The sequence below is a fragment of the Mixophyes fleayi genome, chromosome 3 (genome assembly GCF_038048845.1).
Source record: "Mixophyes fleayi isolate aMixFle1 chromosome 3, aMixFle1.hap1, whole genome shotgun sequence".
Classification (NCBI taxonomy): domain Eukaryota; kingdom Metazoa; phylum Chordata; class Amphibia; order Anura; family Limnodynastidae; genus Mixophyes; species Mixophyes fleayi.
In genome coordinates this window covers 88,015,271-88,037,798 of record NC_134404.1, presented here as the reverse complement: position 1 = coordinate 88,037,798, position 22,528 = coordinate 88,015,271, and the positions used below count along the sequence as shown (strand labels likewise).

The 22,528-nt window shown below is 43.9% G+C and overlaps 1 protein-coding gene across 1 annotated transcript in view; it reads right to left on the bottom strand.

Moving 5' to 3' along the window:
* The window catches only part of LOC142143153 (E3 SUMO-protein ligase KIAA1586-like), a gene marked incomplete at its 5' end in the record, with an annotated part of 42,986 nt that overhangs the window by 36 nt on the left and 20,422 nt on the right, over positions 1 to 22,528 (bottom strand). The window lies entirely within an intron of this gene.

Below are 22,528 nucleotides of genomic sequence, written 5' to 3'. Positions count from 1 at the left end.
GTGCAGAATTACGCCTAAAAATTAGCTTGCACATGACAATGCCCATGGATGCAGTGGGGCTTAAAGACACCCCCCTGTAGGCGATGGGCCGTCACCTGGTCCTCTGGCCAAGAGGCCGGCTGCCTGGAGCCCGAGTTGCTAGATGCCCAAAAATGCATTGTGGAGAAAGAGGCACCTGTGCACAGAGTAAGGCCCTTTGCACCTTTAATTTTTAGGCAGCACCATTTTTTTCGCCCTAGCCTGTTGGCCGAGTGCAAGCATCATTTTTATATTTCCGTCCGAAAGGCTGGGGCCTTATGGCACTTATTTATTTATTTATTTATTACACTTGGTACCAAGCACTTTTTTGATTATGTGTCTTTGTTTTTGCCACATTTGGTAGGGGTTTGGGTATAGGATCTTATGGGCGACCCTCTTTAGCCAAGTCATCTGAGGCTCCCTCCTTTTGGAGGGAGCCTTTTATGTCGGTGATATAAAGGGGCCCTCCCTAGCTTCAGCAAAGGAGGGACTAAAGATCTCCCTTTTTTTCCCTCTCTGGGGCCTTTTGGCTTCTACGGGATGGGGAGGCACAGGGCCCTTTCCCTTTTGGGAAGGGTCCAAAGTCCCAATTCCCCAGCACAGTTTGCACTGCACCGGGTGATTCTGAGTCATGTACCTCGGAAATAAAAAAAAATAATAATAAAAAAAGAGTAGGGTGGTATTGGTTCACATTATGAGAGGGGGTCTCCATGCTCATTGCCCCCCCCCCCCACCCCTGCTCTAGTGGGAGCCTGCTTCTAGCTGTAGCGCTGGTTAATGATTGGTGAGAGGAACTTCTTTAAAGAAATGTATATCTATATATTTAATTAGACATTGTAACAATAAATGACAGTATGAAAGAAACAGTACTAGACTCTGGTTCAATGGGTTTATTGCGAGCTCCTGCAGATGTTATGGATCTCCTGTGCGAGCTCCTGAAGATGGTATGGATCTCCTGTGCGAGCTCCTGCAGATGGTATGGATCTCCTGTGCGAGCTCCTGCGGATGGTATGGATCTCCTGTGCGAGCTCCTGAAGATGGTATGGATCTCCTGTGCGAGCTCCTGCAGATGGTATGGATCTCCTGTGCGAGCTCCTGCAGATGGTATGGATCTCCTGTGCTGGAGCTGGAACGAATGGGTCTCTACAGAGAGCGACAACCTCTCCTGTTGGTCACTACCTCCTTGCAGCAGGACATCTACACCGTATGGACTGGGGGACAAGGAGAAGACCAACCAGGTAGAGGAGCCTGCACCCTTTCTCCTGATGGGACAAGCTATTATATGGGAACTGGGCCCTCAACCTTGATAGCAAGGTAGGGCCTCAGGATTAACTCCATAGTCTCCATCATCCCTCTTGTGCAGCTCCTGCAGTTGGTGGTAACGGTCGCGTATGTCTGCAGGAGCACATAGAAGAGCAGGAGCAGAAGGCCAGACAGGAGCAGCAGCTTGCAGGACCAGCGCATGAGATTGCAAATTATGTTAAATAGCAATCTGAAAGAGAAACTATGTTATAGCGATGAACAGTTGCAATCATTTTGAAATAATAATAGGAGAATAATTTACCTCAGTCCTGCAATGCTGCTCCTTTTCTGCTCTTTACGTTTTACAGCACTTTTCATCTGCAGTTGCCGCTCCTAAAGGAAAATCAGTGGTGGGATTATGAGGAATACGACACAAGATCAGCCACTGAAGTTAGGGAAGTCAGAGTTGGCCGGCCATGCTACGATATTGACCATTTGGTCCCATATTGCAGCAAGTTGCCCCAAAATGAACAGCACATTATTTGCTAATAATCCAATTGAAATCAACTAGTTCAATATCCTGCATGGTTAGGTGTTTCTGGTCATCACCCAACTGTACTAACAGACCCTAGTGTAAGCCAGAGGTAAACTGGCTGCTTGGCCAGAGTGCCTGGATCTTGGCCACAATTTTGTTGATGGTGGTCTTGCTGCAATGTACCCCCAGCTTAGAGAGCTTACAGCCTGTAGGGAAAAGAAAGAGAAGTCCTTCCTCATGGTAATGACTGTAACCACCAGGTATCATGCTAATCACTGCCATTGCTGGCCTCCTGCTCCACGTCAATGCACTATACTAGTGAGAGCTCTGGTGTGGTGCAGGAGACCTGGTGAGGTAGGGTCAGATCACGTATGTTATTAGCACATTGAGCGTCTTAGCTATCTGTCCCTCTCCTGGGATGGGAACCTTTCGTTCTGATAGAAGATGTTTAGTAGTTACAAAAGATGACCTGTGACAGAGGTGGCAGGTACAAATGTCTTACTGCTGACAGTAAATATGATCTCACTTTATATAACATAGAGGAAGGGGCTGATGACATGGACTCACCAGTTCAGCCATCACAATCTCTGCAGGATCTTCCGCAGCCTCCTCCACAGGTTTCATCCTGAAGGACCAGAAAATATTATTATTTAAACTTATGTCTTCTATTCACAAGAGTTACTGATACAGTCCATGGTCATAGTTCCTATCTGGAGGTTTCTCTTATACGATTTTTTTAATGTAGGATGAGCAACAATTTAACAGTATATAATAGATATTTCTGGAGTTTTTAGAAAATTACAGACAGAGCCTGAATGCAATTAATAGAACAGTATAGACAGATCCTGTCTGGAGTCACCAGTACAGGACTTAAAGACTTCCTGATATTTCTATTACAGTACGGACAGCACTGATTATATACACAAATGTTCCTCTTTAGAACCGTATAGAATGTATGTGTACATGGAATAAACCATATAGATACTAACAGAGAAGGTGCTTCTGGCTGCGGCTGCCACTCCCGCAGGTTCCTGTTGATAATCTAGGGAAAGAGACACAGAGTGAAATAAATTATACACAACAAATCTTTAGGACAAGTTCCATGGGACTCGGATAAGCCGGCCACAGTCTGTCCCCGCAGGTTATTACCAGATTACTATACATTTTACAGCAGAACGAGAGAAAATAATTTAATGGAAAAATTAACAAATTGGTCTTAATAAAAAAATATATATTTTGATTTGGTCTAGAAATTTGTCTTGAAGAGTTCATTTAGCAGCAACTTATATAGAACATGAAACAAGAACCCACTCTGATATTATGCAGGATTACAACCATATAAATATCACTCAGGTCAGACATCCAGTATGATCTCTATATCTGATATATCAGATACTGGAACGTGGACCTATTGTGGGACAACCAATCCAGACTATGAAAAACGTTTCGCCATTGATTACACAAAAACTTTAAGTGACAAGTCCCTGTCTGTGCTGTGATGCCCCGTCCTCCTTTACGCTTTATAATTTTTGCTGGTTTTCAGCAACTTGTTGTCACTGACTAATCCTAGTTTCCCCATTGGCCAAACTAAACTAAACGTATCCCGTGTTTTAGGTGGGTAATCACTGTCACCACCAAGCTCCATCACCAGCCTACCAGGAGCCGCTTACACTTCTCTGTGGGGTGTGGCTGCTGCAGCACCTCTTTGCTGGTTGCTAAAACCTTCTGACCGTTTACATTGGATTGGTACTGCCGGGTAGATGAACGCAGGTAGACAGGAGATGGAATAAATGGTAAGTTGTTGGTCCCAGGACACAGCTGGATTTTATAGATAGAGCAGAATATCTCTCACCCAGACTGACATTATTTTGTCCCTGATGTCTAGCACCATCTACACTGGGCCCCCCAGATCTCTATTGGACCACTGGGTGAGTGGAATCCATAAGTGTTAGACAGAGGTGGATGTAGGGGTGTATATGGTGGTATCGCCATATCGCCACTTCTCCTACTGTTTATACATAAATACATTACACATTTACATGTCTGTACACTTTACACTGGGCACACATGTAATAAACACAATAAAATATTTCCGGCAGCAAAGCACCTGCTCCTCCATCCCGCCCGGCTATCAGTTACTACATACATGAGTCCATGTTATTTACTGGTCACACAGCTGTGTCATGTTCTCTCTGCACCTATGAACTGAGTGCCGTGTAAAATGTACCCTCAGCTCTGAAGTGGCGGCACCACGGGTAATGTAAGCAAAGCCACCACCTGAGCGCCACCTCTTTATAGTAACTGTTATACTGTACCTCCTGCTCTGTGGCCAGCAGCCGCAGCCTGGTGAGCCTACTCTTCAGGAGATCATTCTCCCGCATATAGCTGCTGAGCTGCAATAGAGAGAATTACATTTAGATCTGAGTATATGAATACGTAGCGCACACCATATTGTATATTTGTGTAACACATTGTGTAGTGCCCTCTCCTCGCACAAAGGGGCTTATTTGCAGGGTACGGTTATGTTGCTGCGCCGCTGTGTCCAAGTTTCTAGGAGGCTTTGATTTGTACCATAAATCAGACTATAAATGAACAGAATAAGTGCGGATCGTTCCCTTTCACTGTATTACATTATTTGGCAAACAGAAGACTACGTAGGGGATTTTTTGGACGGAGTAAACGTAAGACCACCTGGATGTCCTCTATTTTATTAAACAAATGACAAAATTTGACCAATTTTACTGTAACACTGTTTTACTGTAGAATTTTACTGTACAACTATTATTATATCTGGAGTTCTGTAGCATATTCTGATGTGATATTATATAAATATCTACTTATAAATCACTGCAGCCATTTATTCCAGAAATTATGACTTTTTTATGCTAGTAAGGCCCAATGTGGGCATTAGATGGAGGAGACAGATTCAGCGCACTGTCTTGTAGGATAACGAGAACGATGGGCCCTGATACAATAGCAGTTAGGACACTGGGGCAATAATCCAGAGGACAGAGCGTCTCCATGCAAACTACTGTGGAAGACCTTGAAAAGAGATAAATAAAGCTCTGGGTTGAGAGCATAGTTAGTTGTCTACTCTCCCGAAATTTTCCGGGAGGCTCCCAAATTTCGTGGAGTCCTCCAAAGCTCTCGGAAGAGTAGGCAAACCTCCCGGGCCTTGAATTTCTGTATTTTATAGTAGGGGCGGGGCTATAGTGACGTAACGACATCGCAACGCCTCCTGCTACCCTCAGTCACATGATCTGTACTCTGGATCTCCTGGATTACAGATTTAAAAAGTAGGCAAATATGGTTGAGAGTGTTTATGTTCTATGAAATTGGGAGATATTACTACTTGATGTGTTTATATGAATACACCCGGGGTGATTGCTAGGTATATAATACACCCGGGGTGATTGCTGGGTATATAATACACCCGGGGTGATTGCTGGGTATATAATACACCCGGGGTGATTGCTGGGAATATAATACACCCGGGGTGATTGCTGGGTATATAATACACCCGGGGTGATTGCTTGGTATATAATACACCCGGGGTGATTACTGGGTATATAATACACCCGGGGTGATTACTGGGTATATAATACACCCGGGGTGATTGCTGGGTATATAATACACCCACGGTGATTGCTGTATATTCTACAGTAATAAAGTGTGTGAACAAAGCTTCAGTTTTGGTCTTATGGGACACTTGCGAGGAGAGAGTGCACCACGGCTGTGACTATCATCACATTGGAATATTAAGTGATATAATGATGGACTGACCAGGCTTGATAGCAGCTCCTCTCTTCCTTCAAGGATGTCGCATTTTCTCTCCTGTCCAGGGAATAATGCAGATATAAGGTCAGTTTTAGAGTGTGAGAGAGAAATAAGAGAGAAAGAGAGACAGAGAGAGAGAGTGACAGAGGGCGAGAGAGAGAGAGAGGGTGAGAGAGAGAGGGTGAGAGAGAGACAGAGGGTGAGAGAGAGAGAGACAGAGATGGAGAAAGAGAGAGAGTGACAGAGAGTGAGAGAGAGACAGATAAATGTATGTCACACTTTCCGTACTTTTATTTTTCAGTACAGACAGTGGGCATCACATTATTAATCCCGTCTATAATGTGAATAGTAGGAAACTGAATCTGTACCGTGAGTCAGTTTCCAGCCGTTCGCATGGTGAGGGATATTAACCTTTTAGTGTCCCACTGCCACGCGGATGTCGGAGCAGGAACTGATGTGAATGTATATAGTCTCCGTAAGAGTAATGTGTATATGTTGCCGCTATATATATATATATATATATATATATATATATATATGTATATATATAAATACATAAAGCGCTCCTGAAAGCTGGAGGCTACACATGAAGCGTGGGATCATGCACAATGACATGTCACACACATGGTTCATAGTATCACAATGGCCATATTCCAATCATACCTCCCAGATGTCCTGATTTAAGTGGGACAGTCACGAATTGACGCCATTGTGCCGCCATTCCACCAGTCGGCACGTTTGTCCCCAGACAAGTTGGGGGGTTTGTTAGAGAAGGGGAATTGGAGACAGCCTAATGCTTCAGAAGCGCTTAGCACGGCCCCAGAGACCGTCACAAGCCCCTCAGCCTGGCATGACCACACCGTGTTGTGATTACCTCTGTACGTGTATGTTTGTATGTATACAAATGGTTATAGATAGTTGTCATACCAACTGCTGCTTGATCCACAGTTCTTCTGGCTCCACTTGCCGGCTCTCCCCCAGTTGTTTCCACAGGGTCTCAAGCTCATCATTATTCGACCTGGATAGACAAGTAGAGAATACATTCTTATTTACCTGCTTATTTAATATACACCAGTGCCAGACAAACAGCCAGGCATACTCCGATCGGTGAGCAACAGGAAACGGGATCCATGGTACAAATAACAATCAGTTACAGGTTGTGAGTGTGACAACTATGGGGGGAGGGCCCTTGACAACACCACTAGAACTTTGAAAAAAAATCCCACCCCGACCATAATAAGGGATTTCCTGTTTCAGCCGTTACAGGCATCACAGGACGCACCAGATTGGGTGAGTGCAGGTACGTTTAATTTTTTTCTTTTATTATAATATAATTTTAGCTTTTTGTGGCGTTATCACTTTAATGTTTGCTGATAATACAAATGTTTCCCCTTTGCGATAAGGTGATAGCAGGGTTCAGAAACAGCACGTAATAGAAATCATCTCTGTAAAGAGCAAATGATGGAATATTTACATTTAATTATTCACATTCAATGCAGTTTAAAATGTGCAACATAAAATAAAACAAATATTTAAACTTACATACAGGAAAGGAGAATCTACACTGGGCAGTGGGCTATATATTATTATCGAGGAGAGGACAGGTCACTGCCTCCCACAACTTCCACAAAATCATCTAATTAAATACTCTGTGATGATGGGGCACCTGCTCCTTCTACTATATAATTCTCAGTCTGTGGCTTCCTGCTGCCTCCATTACCCATCCACACATCATGTCACTGCCCCTGTCACATGCAGTCCTGTCCTCACTGACACATCACTCATCTCCTGATATACTCTGTGCTGTGCTCTAAACATTAACAGGTTCTCTCATACTTATCACATGCACCTTCACAATTAGACCTCACCTCATAACTCCTGTAAACAGCTTTCAATTGAGAGACTTATGAAAAACACAGTGGTGTGTTTGACTTCTTCGCTCTCTCTGAGCTGCCTCTCTGCACTGTCCCTGGGCAGTGTGGTCACTCACTATGATGTCAAGTGCGTGATGTCACAGTGCGTGATGTCACCAGGGCCTGTTGAAAGAGGCAGACCTGATAAAATAGGGACACTGCTGTGGCAAATTATAATGGGGGGTGTTTAGGAGCTGCCCATCCAAGCTCAGTTGTGTAAGAATGACCTTGGAGTGTGGAGCTCAGCCTGTGTTCCAATGAACATGGGGATATGTTCTTAATGTGGGCAGCACGGTGGCTTAGTGGTTAGCACTTCTGCCTCACAGTTCTGGGGCCCAATGGGGCAGGGACTGATGTGAGTGAGTTCTCTGTACATTGCTGTGGAATCAGTGGCGCTATATAAATAAATGGTGATGATTATGAATGTTCATTGTTGAATATATGGAATATATATCATAGGTGAAGGGGTTGCTGTATTTCCTGATGACAATTAAGGTCCAGGAAGGGCCCACAGTACATATTATGGAATTCAGAGTGAGACACATGGAGTGGGGTGACGTTATCTCCACCCAGAGTCCACAGAGTTTAATCCACCACATTAGAGAACTCTATATGGGCCCATTTCCAAAGAGGAAGGACAACTATGGCCTTACCCATATGCCCCGGCAGTCCCTGGTTATGTAGGACAGTCCCCACCAGAGTCATGACTGCGTAGATAGGGGGCGCAGTTAGTTTTATCACGAGGAAAGCAGAAGGAATGATTATCAATGATTGGGGAGCGGGGATGTCTGACAATAAACATTGTTTACAAACTGCAGACTATGTGGGGTGTAATACATTTCCATTTGTCCCCCTTCACATAAGAACACTCCTACAGTGCTCCATTTATTCTGGGTTTTGGAACTGCCCCTATAAAAGCACTGTTTTCAGGTATACAGATTCACCTGTGTAAGGTGGAGAGAGAAACATCCAAACTTGTAACACATAACTAACCCCCCCCTATTCATTAATTTCCACTACTTTTACATCCTTCGCCTAATATACTGCACGATGGCTCAGTGGTTAGCACTTCTGCCTCACAGCACTGTGGTCATGAGTTCAATTCCCGACCATGACCTTATCTGTGAGGAGTTTGTATGTTCTCCCCGTGTTTGAGTGGGTTTCCTCCAGGTGCTCCGGTTTCCTCCCACACTCCAAAAACATACTAGTAGGTTAATTGGCTGCTAACAAATTATTGACCCTAGTCTGCCTGTGTGTTATGGATTTAGACTGTAAGCTCCAATGGGGCAGGGACTGATGTGAGTGAGTTCTCTGTACAGCGCTGCGGAATTAGTGGCGCTATATAAATAAATAAATGGTGATGATGATGATATACTGCTCTGTTTAGACTTCTATATAATGTCAGACATTGCTGCTTTTTCTACCTCGCTTCTGGCAGACCCGGGGGCAGCTTGATGCTGGATTTCATTCCCTGTAGCAGAGGCAGCTTACTGGGGAAAACAGGTGCTTAATAATGATAATAATAATGAAAACGTGTTCTCACCATTAATGTAAATGTGCTAAACATGGACTTCTGAGTCCTTCTTGATGGTCATACCTGGAAACCGGAGCACCCAGAGGGTAGAACATACAAACTTCACACAGATAAGGCCCTGGATGGGAATTGAACTCATGAGCCCAGCGCTGATCATCATCATCAACATTTATTTATATAGCGCCAGCAAATTCCGTAGCGCTTTACAATTGGGAACAAACATTAATAAGACAATACTGGGTAATACATACATACAGAGAGGTAAGAGAACCCTGCTCGAAAGCTTACAATCTATAGGACAATGGGAGTTAGAAACACAAGGGCATGTGCTACATCATATTGCACAATGGACCAGCCAGACTGCAAAGGTAAAAGTACTGAGTGGGCTATGTGTGTTGCAATGTTGGTCAGAAGGTTGTTGTCTTGCGTTAGCAGTGTAGAGGATGGTAATAGGGTAATCTAGGGAAATTAAGATGATGGTTGAGGAATATCATAACCTTGTCTGAAGAGGTGGGTTTTCAGTGAACGCTTGAAGGTTTGAAGACTAGAGGAAGTCTTACTGTGCGTGGAAGGGAATTCCACAAAGTGGGTGCAGCCCGGAAAAAATCCTGTAACCAAGAATGGGAGGATGTGAGGAGAGTGGAGGAGAGACGTAGATCTTGTGCAGAACGTAGGTATCGAATAGGGAGATATTTTGAGACAAGTGAGGAAATGTATGTCGGTGCAATTTTGTTGATGGCCTTGTATGTTAGTAGAAGAATTTTATATTGAATTCGTTGAAATACAGGCAGCCAATGTAGAGACTGACAGAGTGGCTCAGCAGAGGAATAACGGTTTGTAAGGAAAATCAATCTAGCCGTTGCGTGCAAAATAGATTGTAGGGGTTCAAGTCTGACTTTGGGAAGACCAGTAAGGAGGGAATTGCAATAGTCGATGCGGGAGATGATGAGTGCATGAATTAATGTTTTTGTGGTGTCTTGCGTCAGATATGTGCGTATTCTGGAAATGTTCTTTAGGTGTATGTAACATGATTTAGATATAGAGTTGATGTGGGGAATAAACGACAGTTGTGAATCAAGGATTACACCTAGGCAACAAGCTTGCGGGGTGGGATTTATATTCATGTTATCAACAGAAATAGAAATGTCAGGCAGGAAGCTTCTGTTTTTGGGTGGGAATATTATTAACTCAGTTTTTGAAAGATTGAGTTTGAGTTGGCGAGAAGACATCCAAGATGAAATGGCAGAAAGACAGTCAGTAATGTGAGACAACACAGATGGTGAAAGATCAGGAGAGGATAGATAAATTTGTGTATCATCCGCATAGAGTTGATACTGAAATCCAAAGGAACTTATTAGTTTTCCAAGAGAAGTGGTGTAGATAGAGAATAGCAGAGGACCTAGGACTGAGCCTTGTGGAACTCCAACTGATAGGTGTTAGGAACCCCTCCAGCCGACACAACATAGCCCGGAGTCTACTCTACCAGTCAGGTGTTCACTGGAGCCCCTGATGGTGGGGACAGACTGGGCTGCAGACTGACAGAGGGTCGTGAAGTGTGCACCGGCTGGGGAGAACCCAGGCAAGCGGAGTGGAATCCAAGCAGAGGTCAGGGGCCGGCAGCAGACAACAGTACGAATATACAAGCTGAGGTCAGGGGTCACGAGCAGACAGGAAGGTCGGTATTCAAGCCAGAGGTCAGGGTCACGAGATTCACAAGCAAAGTCCAAATCTAAGCTAAGGGTCATACACGGGTAACAGTCCAACAGGTTTTCACCAATTTCAGGCAGCAGCAGAAACAGGAGCAGATTAAGCAGACAGGAACTGGACGCTATAACCGGCAGGGAGGCTAAGCCCTCCCTTCCTTATATACAGAGTTTGGCCATTCAGGGCTTAGCCCTGAAATACATCCCAGGTGCGCTACCCAGCTAAATTAGCCCGCAGGCTACACTAGCGCATGCGCCCGGCTGCCTCACTTGCCGGGGTGCATCGATTGTTATACACGGCGTCCGGCCGTTGCCTTGGCAACGGTCGGGCCCGAGAAACCGGAAGTGACGCCCCGGTCGTCATGGGGACGGACGGGACGTTCACTGACACCGGAAGTGAGTCGCGGCGGTGCCCAAGGCCGCCTCGGCTCCTGACAATAGGAAGCGGAGCAAAGGTGGATCCAGAGAAATTAACACTGAAAGAGCGATTAGATAGGTAGGATGAGAACCAGGATAGGACAGTGCCTTCAAGACCTAGGGTTTGTAGCGTTTATATGAGGAGAGAGTGGTCAACAGTGTCAAATGCAGCAGAGAGATCCAGGAGAATTAGAAGAGAGTATTGGTTATTATTTTTTGCTGTGATCAAATCATTGACAACTTTGGTCAGCGCAGTCTCTGTGGAGTGTTGAGAGCGAAAGCCTGACTGAAGAGGAGCCTGACTGAAGAGGATCCAATAGGTTGTTTGCTGTAAGAAAGTGTGTGAGGCGGGAGTAGGCAATTCTCTCGAGAAGCTTGGAGGGGCATGGGAGCTGGGAGATGGGGCAGTAATTTATGAGAGAGTTAGGGTCAGAATTCTGTTTTTTTTAAATGGGAGTAATCACTGCATGCTTGAAAAGTGCTGGAAAAATACTAGTAGAAAGAGATAGATTACAGATTTTAGTTAGAGGGGGAATGAGTACAGGAGACAGGGACATACCAATTTGAGAGGGAATGGGATCAAGAGGACAGGAGGTAGAGTAGGAAGATGAGAAGAGAGTAGAAACTTCCTCTTCATTTGTGGGATCAAATGAAGAGAGAGTGTCAGAGGGTGCTACAAAGGAATTGAGCAGATTGCTTGTCAAGGGAGATACCATTTCAAGCCTGATCTTATCAATTTTGTCCTTGAAATAGGAAGCAAGATCCTGTGCACTGATGTTAGTTGGAGGATTTGGGGCAGGAGGATTCAGAAGAGAGTTAAATGTGTTAAAGAGGCGTTTGGAGTTAGAAGCCTGAGCATAGATGAGAGATCGGTAGAATGCTTGTTTAGCAATGTCCAGAGCATTTCTGTAGGAGTGGTAGATATCAGTATATGTTATGAAATCATTAGAGGCACAAGATGTACGCCAGTGACGTTCTGCTTTACGAGAAAGTTTTTGTAGAGTTCGTGTTACTGTAGTGTTCCACGGTTGGCAACGAATTCTACGGGAAATATGTAGTGTCGCTGGAGCCACTTGATCCAGGGCAATTGCTAGGGTTTGATGAAAATGGGGTACTGCCCGATCAGGGGAGGAGAATGTAGAAATTGGGGAGAAAAGGTGTTGGAGAGAGGTGGAAAACTGTTGAAAATCAATAGAGTTGATATTCCTGCGGGTACGAGGAGGCTTGGAAGAGTTTGACACTAGGGAGGGTAAAGAACTGGGGGTGAGCAAGTATCTAATAAGGTGATGATCCGAGAGGGGGAAAGGAGTGTTAAGGAAATCAGAAACTGAGCATAGTCTAGAGAAAACAAGATCAAGACAGTGGCTATCCTGATGAGTAACGGATTCAATCCACTGGGAGAGGTCAAGTGTGGAGGTTAGAGAGAGTAGTTTGGAAGCAGCATTGGAACGTGGATTAGAAATAGGGATGTTGAAATCACCCATGATGATGGTGGGGATATCAGTAGATAAGAAGTGAGGGAGCCATGCAGAGAAGTGTTCAAGAAATTGATGGTGTGGACCAGGGGGGGCGATAGATGACAGCAACATGCATAGAGAATGGGTTAAAAATCCTAACAGCATGTACTTCAAAAGATGTGAATGTGAGTGGTGGGACACTTGGTATAACTGTGAATGTGCACTGTGGGGAGAGAAGTAGTCCAACCCCCCCTCCTTGTCTGCCTCCTGGTCTGTGGGTGTGGGTGAGATGGAGGCCACCATGTGAAAGGGCTGCAGGTGAGGCAGTGTCTGAATGCGTGAGCCATGTTTCTGTTATTGCCAGAAGGTTTAGGGTTGTTTAAGAGGAAGAGATCATGTACGGAGGTAAGTTTGTTACAAACAGAGCGTGCATTCCAAAGGGCACATTTAAAGGACTTTGGAAGAGAGGGGAGACAGGTTATGTGTTTGAGGTTTGCCAGATTTCTGTAGTGTTCAGATATATGTGTGTGGGAGAAGTGAGGGGGACCTGGATTAGGTGATATATCACCAGCTAATAGAAGAAGGAAGGAAGAAAGGTAGGTAAGATGATTGTAAGATGTGTGTCCTTTTAGTTTCTGGCGGCAGGGTGAGGCTGTTAAAGTTATTGAATTTAAATAGGAAAAGAGTTCATGAGTGTTCACTAGAGGTGAGTGAAGTAATGAAGGGGCAATGTGGACAGAGGTGTGTGTTGCAGGATGGGTGAGGGATGATATAGTCCTAAAGATAATGCCATGAAAAGAGATAAAGAAAAATATTTTGGCAAGCATTGGGACTATTAGTCAAATAGCAAAAATGAGGAATTAAATGAATTGCCTAATTGATTGCAATGTCCAGTGTAATCAGATAAGTAGTGCAGAGCTAGGATGCAGCAAATGTAGTGTATTCCTGGATGTCTGGATAGTATAACGTAATGATGTGGGGAGCCATGTGGGGGAGTGGGTGGAAGTGTTGAATGGAGAGTAATAAAGAGCAGGTAATTGAATAGCTGAGATTTTGCAGAATCATGGGAGAGGAGAGTGGTTGAAAGACAGTATAATTTCTTCTTACTTGTGATGGTAAACAAAGCTTAAATAAAATTGAAGTACAGTGCTGAGATAGGGGACTGAAATAACTGTAGCATGGGTAGGGAGTGGTTGAGCAAGTAGTACAGCAGTCTGGTTAAACAGAGTGGATTTTGCATTTAAAGCAGACTGATAAATAAAACAAACTTTCATGAGATGAGAGGAAAATGAGATCAGAGTCCAAAGCAGTCCTCATGTTGCATGTAGCTTGTAGCCAGGGAGAGTTGAAAACATCAGAGGTGGAATATGGAGTTTCAGGTGAATACTGACAGTTGTCCTTGTGAAGCTGTGTTAATAGGCAGAAAGTTCTTCTCCTGTTTCCTCCTGTTCAACTCCGGTATAACTCCGAATTATGCTGTTTAAATTTTTTGTTTCACACTTGTATCTATACACACTTAGAACTATACACACTAACTATACAGCCATCACTGGCTTTGCAGCCATTCTACTTTGAATATATCTGAGCCACAGTGAGCACCCGCTATCAGCCATCTCTTAAATTATCGGATACACTACGGACATTTATTTACCAGAACACATCAGTAATGGGATGGAAATGCTGTACTCCGCCTAGTTTACATTTTTATGAATGTCACATTCACATGCAGATAAGAATATCTGATAGGTGTTTGGGGGATGAATCTCTGTACTGTGTATTAAACTGCATACCATTGATTTACCTCTTTATTGCACCAAACCTCTTTACTTGTTAACTTAACACCTAAAACCTTATCTATAATATAATCACACTGACAACAACTTGATTTTGGTAAAAAAACAGGTCCCAGTTTTTTAAATAATAAAAGTATGGTGGCGGCGAGAGCAATCAGCCCGGGCTTACAAGGACGTGCCCCCATAAAGCAGGACGAGGGGTCCCCCACACAAAGGGACCAAGGGCCAGGTTGCTTCGAAGGGGTTGTGACATGCGGCCAATCAGCGATACCATCGTGTGAATTAGCCGCTGATTGAAACATCTCCACATTACCTCAGTCTTAGAAGACAATACATTACATTGTCAATTAATTATATTTTCTTCTGTTACCAGGTGACCAAACAAACTCTGGTAGCAGCCCCATCACGGTAGTCCCATTGTCTCTTTGGACCTCTGTCTCTCAAGCTGACCGCGTTAGCCTGCATAGCTGTCCAGGAAGATGAGGGGGTCGGGCGAGTGGAGAGTGTCGCAGGCCCCTCTGCAAAACCACAACAAACAGAATCAGGTAATTACCCTTATTGTGTACAATATAGAATATAACACCACTAGACTTGTGTATATTCCTGTACCATTGTTCACTCTCTACCCTTGTTTTCTTTTCCAGGATTAAATGGATAACTCCAAATCAATTTGGTATTAAGATATTTTATTCACTTTTTCTTAAATGCGGAGCCACCACCCACTGTGAGTGACCAGTCAGAGGAGCAGGAGGAGGAGCTGTGAGAGATCCCGCCCTCCTCACCGCCTGCTGGTCCTGCACATTGTCCATCTGTGCGGTCACTGGAAGCAATAGATAAATGGGACAAGACCACCAAAGAGCTCCTAATAACCATCAATCGCAGCCTTCGGTAGAAGAAGCACCAGGAAGGAGTGCCAATTAGCACGGAGAAGAAGGGCCTGATGGAGAGCATTTTGAACGCTATAAATGGGTTTGGCCAATCCCTGCAGCCATACTGAATCGGCTGCTCGCCGTGGCTCCAGAACCTTCCCCCACATGTGACCCCAGTGAGCCTGAGCCTAAGGAAGCAGAGGACTCAGGACCTGGCTCTGCTCCTACAGCCCCCAGCTGAAATAACAGCAACATATTGTAAAAAATATATAAAAATTATAAACTGCATAACCTGGATGTGTTTCACTCTCTTAACCATAACCTCCTAATGACATATACAAGCTTACTTAACTTATCTAACAATAAAGACACTGAGACATATGAAAGTGGCTAAAGAAGGTCACAGTTTATTAATTATTAAATAAATGGCGGTGAAAGTGAACCGTGAGACAGCTAAATCAAACTAATATTTGGAACCAAGCGTGGATGGCTGACTCCACGTACCCGGGACACATCCTTAACTGCCTGGCCAATGCTAATTCTGACGTCAGAGTGACTAAGCCCCCTCCCGACTACGCAATGGCCGCCCTCAGATGCGGGCCAAGGGATCCTCATCAAAAAGGACTGCGTCACGTTCCTGGATGGGGATAGCACCTGTGGTCAAACAGCGATAACGCTGTAACGATCAGCCACTGCCCACAGTGACTTCCTACCAACTGTGCCTGCTCTGTGACGTGGGGAGGAACCAAATTAAAACTCATACGCCACGGAAGCAGGGAGGTCAATAAAGGGCATGGGTGGGTGGGATCTCGAGCAGTAAATGAGAAAGGACATGTGACATGCTAGGACTTATATAGACAGATCTCCAGGCACTCCCCTTCCTTCTTCACTGGTTGGCCTGGGATGTGGCATCTTACTTGCAGGTAAGGTTAACCTCACTTACTGTCACATATATATGCGTCTAAGTGCTTTCGTCCATATGAGAGTACAGGTTGTTCATAGTCATGATGGGCAACATGTTCAGATGAGTAGATAAAATATATTCTGCATAGTGAAACGTGTGTTGAGTCCATTGTGAATTTTTTTTGCTAAAGAATCTGCTATAAACACATCGCAGCCACATTCTCCTGCAGCGTGTATACATCATGGACTAAAAGTATCATTCCAAATTTCAATGGTTTAGGCCATCAATTACTATATATTTAGATTATACTTACAGCTGAAGTGTTGCTGAATCACATAATAATCGTCCGTTTCTGCAAGAAGCTCCTATATGTCAGGAAAAGGAGACAGAACATTTCTTTTTTTAAAAAAAGTAGTAATAAAAATGATATTAATTAAAAATAACATAGAAAACATTTAGCATAATATATAAATCATATGAAGCCAGAGTACCACTGACACATGCGGGATGGATACCATCTACATGTAGGAGCAGAAATCGACATTCGGCAGAACAGGCAATGTTTTTCCAGTCTTCAAATGTCCAGTTTTGGTGAGCCTGTGCCGCTGTAGTCCATAGTTTCCTGACGTGTTTGGCCCCCTCCAGACCTTTAGTCACACCCCTCTCCCGGACTACACTTGCCGAAAGTAGGCAAGTATGCTGTAATCTGTGATGTAACTGCATTATAACATTGATGTTTTGCTAAACTGCATTATTACAGGTGTAATACGCAGCTTACTGTGTTTTCCCCTCCAAGATCCACATTATTTTCTGGGTAGAAAATATACTGAAAAGTTAATGTCCTCTGAATATTTTTATAAATACTCCCATCCTCTCGCTGGTCAATTTCTTGCCCATTTCTTTTCCAATTCTTGGTCCCTGTCCTGATATAATGATATTTATTAAAGATTGGGGGGTACATAGGGGGAGGCAAACTGGGGCAGCTGTCGCAGGCAGCAATATTTAGGGGGCAATAGAACAAAAACTATTATTATTTTCAAAATGCCAACTTTCTTGGTGCAGATATAAAATATAAATGGTATTTACTTTGGTAGCTCTAATAATCTAATAATGCTAAAAATGAAAATATTTGTCTTTTATAATGTACACAAATCATATACAAATGTTTATGGTAGATGTCTTTCTTAACATTAATGAATTAATTTAACACAGGGAACCGCAGTTGGGGGCAGACTATTTGAAATGATTGTAATGAGGTGTGTCCCTTGCCAGGTGCGGCCTTTCCCACTCTGCAAATGAATTTTAATTTTACACCAGCTCAGAACTGGGAGTACTCAGCCGTCCGCACTAGTATTCGGAACTTAAACTAGCCCCCTAGTTGGAGCAAGAGATACATCAGTAAACCAGCGTACTTCTGTGTGCACCTGAGTTTGTCTTGGACATGACTGTACGAGAACACCCTTACTGTATATTGCCTACGTGTGTTCGCCCATTCCCCACCCTGTTCACTCCCCTAAATCGGTGGCTGTAGTAAGTGTCTTTGCACTCATAGGTGACTTGGACGTGGCTGCGTTCAATTGCATACCGTCCGGGTCTGGGCAAGCGCAGGGTATTTTCTGCTGACGATAGCACCCATTTGCGGGATACGTTCCTTAATGACTCAAACCTAAGGTGTGCATTGAATGAGGCATCTGATTGGACCTGAATCACAGCTATCAATTTAGATGCTTCATTTTTATCCACATTACTGACCATAGGAGATGGAATACCCTGGACAACTGCATTCCTCTGTACTGAAAACAGTCTTCCTTCCCAAGCTTCACTTCCACAACCCAAGTCCCCTGGAATCTGCCATAATCCACAGACTAGACTAGCTTTAGAGAGTCGCAGACATATGCTCACATTGAAACAGTGTAATAGTCACAAACAGTCTGGGGTATCTGCAGTATGCATGACCAGTATCCTTGAAGAAGAGGGGCAAGTGCAGCATTTGGAGGGGGGATTTGAAATGTAAATGGTGTCGTAAAATGATCACAGGGGAAAACACATGATATTCATTTTTCCTATTTTGTCATCTCTTTTTGCCTATTAAAAGTATTTACCACTTTGAGATTTTTACACATTTTACTTTCTAACATCATAGAATCATAATGGATTTATCCCAGAACCCCTCCCACTGATAAAAACATAACAGTCCACAATGCCAAAACAAAATAGCTAAACATTTTTCTTAAGTAATTACAAATATAAAACAGACAACGATTGCTTGAGTATTTTGCCCAAGTAAACCCTGCTGTAATTAGTTGTCTTCAGAGGTCACATAAGTAATTGGACCCCACCTGTGTACAATTAGTGTTTCACGTAATCTGAAAATAAACACACGTGTCTGTGAGAGGTCTTAAAGTTGGTCAAAGCTTCATAATGAAGTTCAAAGAAAATTCAAATAGAACATGTTAATGATCAGCACTGGTCAGAAGAAGGTTATAATGATATTTCCAAACTGTTTACCATCCCCCAGAGCACTATCACATCCATCATAAAGAAATTAAGATAATGTGGCACAACTGTGAATTTGTCTAGAACAAAACTGAATATCCCTCCGAGAAGGGCACTTGTCAGGGTACCCACCAAGAGGAGCCTGGCAGCTCTGTCAGTTTAGCTTTCCATTGCAGAGTTGATAGAAACTATCCATTGGACAACAGTAGCCTGCCTACATGAAATCTTGCCTAGAATTTGTCTGAAAGCATGGGGAAGATCTTTATACCAAGTGGAGAAAGATTATCTGTCCTGATGAGACCAAGATTGAACGTTTGGCTTCAATGCTAGGCAGAAATCTAACGCAGCACGTGATTCCAAAAGAACGATCCCTACATTGAATCATGCTGGTGGTATAATGTTATGGGATTTTTCCTCTGCATCAAGGACTGGAAAACTTGATAAAATCGAGGGCAAAATGAGTGGACTAAGATGTAGCCAAATCTTGCAGGAAAACCTGCTGCAGTCAACAGCCGGTCAGTGAGCCGAAGCGTACAGCAAATGCCACATTGGAGTGGCTTAAATACCGAGCAAATCATTGATCCAGAGTAGCCCGGTCAAAGCTAAGTCACATTCCCAATCTGTGGAATGGTTTGAAAATTCCCCACCAAGGGTCCTCTTGTAACTGAAAATGACAAAGCAGAATTGTCGAAAATTGCAGTTTCTTGGTGTGCAAAGCAGGTAGAAGATTGCCCAAATATACTCACGGCTTTAATTCCTGCTAAATGAGTTTCTACCAAGTATAAAAATAAGGGTGTGAATATATATGCAACCAGTCTTTTTTTTTTGCAATTATTTAAACTAAAGCTTTAGAGATGTATTTTATATTTGTCAAATGTATTTAGATTGGTGTTAAGAATTACCATATAAATTCATTTTGATTACATAATATAAGAGAAGAAAATAAAATAAAATGGGAAGAGTGGGGGAGGGGGTGAACACTTTTATATAACACTGTATATAACAGACACACATGGATGGTATATATGGATCCTGATTAGTATAATTTACAAACAACATTATAAAATAAATATACAATTTTCACTCTGCATCTTTTGAACAATGTTTCATGATTTGGGGGGATTTCGATCATCTGTAATAACTCCCCAATGAAGAGCAATAAAACGAGTTTGAAATGTTCTTGTTCCACCTCAACTCTCATAGCGCATCGATTTCTGGCCGCAGGAAACGTATAAATGATGTGACAGTAAAAGCTACTTAAATAGAGAAGGTTGGTTCTCCCAGGTTTTGTAAGTTACTCAGTATTGTTAAATCGGAAACATATGAAAAAGGGTCGACGCTTGATGTTCCCCTTTGGAAAGTAGCATGGGTGAAAGAAAACACCTCTTCTCTGGTCAACCACGTTATTAAGTACAGTCCATCGTTAAACAGCGATCTACATTACAATGAATGCACTGGCTAAACATACACTAGGAGGTCTTGATGAAGTTTGATTTCACATGATTGCCCTTTTGTGCATATAATTTACATATAAAACTGTTCTCTCTGTACTGTTAGCCATTATGCAATGTGATATTTTGTTATTATAATTATAACCGGGCTTGTTCATCAAAGGGTTTTTAGCTGACAGGAGTTGAACCCAGTGCGGTTTTCTGCTGCTGCAGCCCATGCATTTCCAGGTTCTACGCACTGTGCAGTCAGACATGCCCCTCTGCCTACCACCGCTATAACACATTGGTTATTTCAGTTACTGACGCCTCCCTGTGAGCTTGAACCATTGCGCACCGTTCTCTGTAAACTCCAGAGGGGATCAGCACTTTCTGAGATGATCAAACCACCCGGTCTGGCATCAACAATCATTCCACGATCAAATTCACTTGGATCACTTTTCTTCCCCATTTTGGTGTTTGGTCTGAACAACAACTGAACCTTTTCAGCCTGTCTGCATGCTTTTATGATTGTGTTGCTGCCACATGATTGGCTGATTAGATATTTGCATTAACGAGCAGGTACACAGGTGCTTCTTGGCCTTTTGGCTAAGAGTAGGTGTACATGCCCATGGATGCAGTGGGGCTTAAAGACACCCCCCTGTAGGCGATGGGCCGTCACCTGGTCCTCTGGCCAAGAAGCCGGCTGCCTGGAGCCCGAGTTGCTACATGCCCAAAAATGCATTGTGGAGAAAGAGGCACCTGTGCACAGAGTAAGGCCCTCTGCACCTTTAATTTTCAGGCAGCACCATTTTTTTCGCCCTAGCCTGTTGGCCGAGTGCAAGCATCATTTTTATATTTCCGTCCGAAAGGCTGGGGCCTTATGGCACTTATTTATTTATTTATTTATTACACTTGGTACCAAGCACTCTTTTGATTATGTGTCTTTGTTTTTGCCACATTAAGTAGGGGTTTGGGTATAGGATCTTATGGGTGACCCTCTTTCCCCAAGTCATCTGAGGCTCCCTCCTTTTGGAGGGAGCCTTTTATGTCGGTGATATAAAGGGGCCCTCCCTAGCTTCAGCAAAGGAGGGACTAAAGATCTCCCTTTTTTTCCCTCTCTGGGGCCTTTTGGCTTCTACGGGATGGGGAGGCACAGGGCCCTTTCCCTTTTGGGAAGGGTCCAAAGTCCCAATTCCCCAGCACAGTTTGCACTGCACCGGGTGATTCCGAGTCATGTACCTCGGAAATAAAAAAAAATAATAATAAAAAAAGAGTAGGGTGGTATTGGTTCACATTATGAGAGGGGGTCTCCATGCTCATTGCCCCCCCCCCATGCTCTAGTGGGAGCCTGCTTCTAGCTGTAGCGCTGGTTAATGATCGGGGAGAGGAACTTCTTTAAAGAAATGTATATCTATATATTTAATTAGACATTGTAACAATAAATGACAGTATGAAAGAAACAGTACTAGACTCTGGTTCAATGGGTTTATTGCGAGCTCCTGCAGATGGTATGGATCTCCTGTGCGAGCTCCTGAAGATGGTATGGATCTCCTGTGCAAGCTCCTGCAGATGTATGGATCTCCTGTGCGAGCTCCTGCGGATGGTATGGATCTCCTGTGCGAGCTCCTGCAGATGGTATGGATCTCCTGTGCAAGCTCCTGCAGATGGTATGGATCTCCTGTGCGAGCTCCTGCGGATGGTATGGATCTCCTGTGCGAGCTCCTGCAGATGGTATGGATCTCCTGTGCGAGCTCCTGCAGATGGTATGGATCTCCTGTGCGAGCTCCTGCAGATGGTATGGATCTCCTGTGCGAGCTCCTGCAGATGGTATGGATCTCCTATGCTGGTGCAGATGTTTTAGAGGGAGGTGCAGAAAGTATAGGGTGCTGGGTCTTCTACCCGGTTGGTCTGACTCACAGGTCCAGTTCTTACGTCATCTGATACGGTGTAGATGTCCTGCTGCAAGGAAGCAGTGACCAACAGGAGAGGTCGTCACTCTCTGTAGAGATCCATACGTCCCAGCTGGAGCTGGAACGAATGGGTCTCTACAGAGAGCGACAACCTCTCCTGTTGGTCACTACCTCCTTGCAGCAGGACATCTACACCGTATGGACTGGGGGACAAGGAGAAGACCAACCAGGTAGAGGAGCCTGCACCCTTTCTCCTGATGGGACAAGCTATTATATGGGAACTGGGCCCTCAACCTTGATAGCAAGGTAGGGCCTCAGGATTAACTCCATAGTCTCCATCATCCCTCTTGTGCAGCTTCTGCAGTTGGTGGTAACGGTCGCGTATGTCTGCAGGAGCACATAGAAGAGCAGGAGCAGAATGCCAGACAGGAGCAGCAGCTTGCAGGACCAGCGCATGAGATTGCAAATGATGTTAAATAGCAATCTGAAAGAGAAACTATGTTATAGCGATGAACAGTTGCAATCATTTT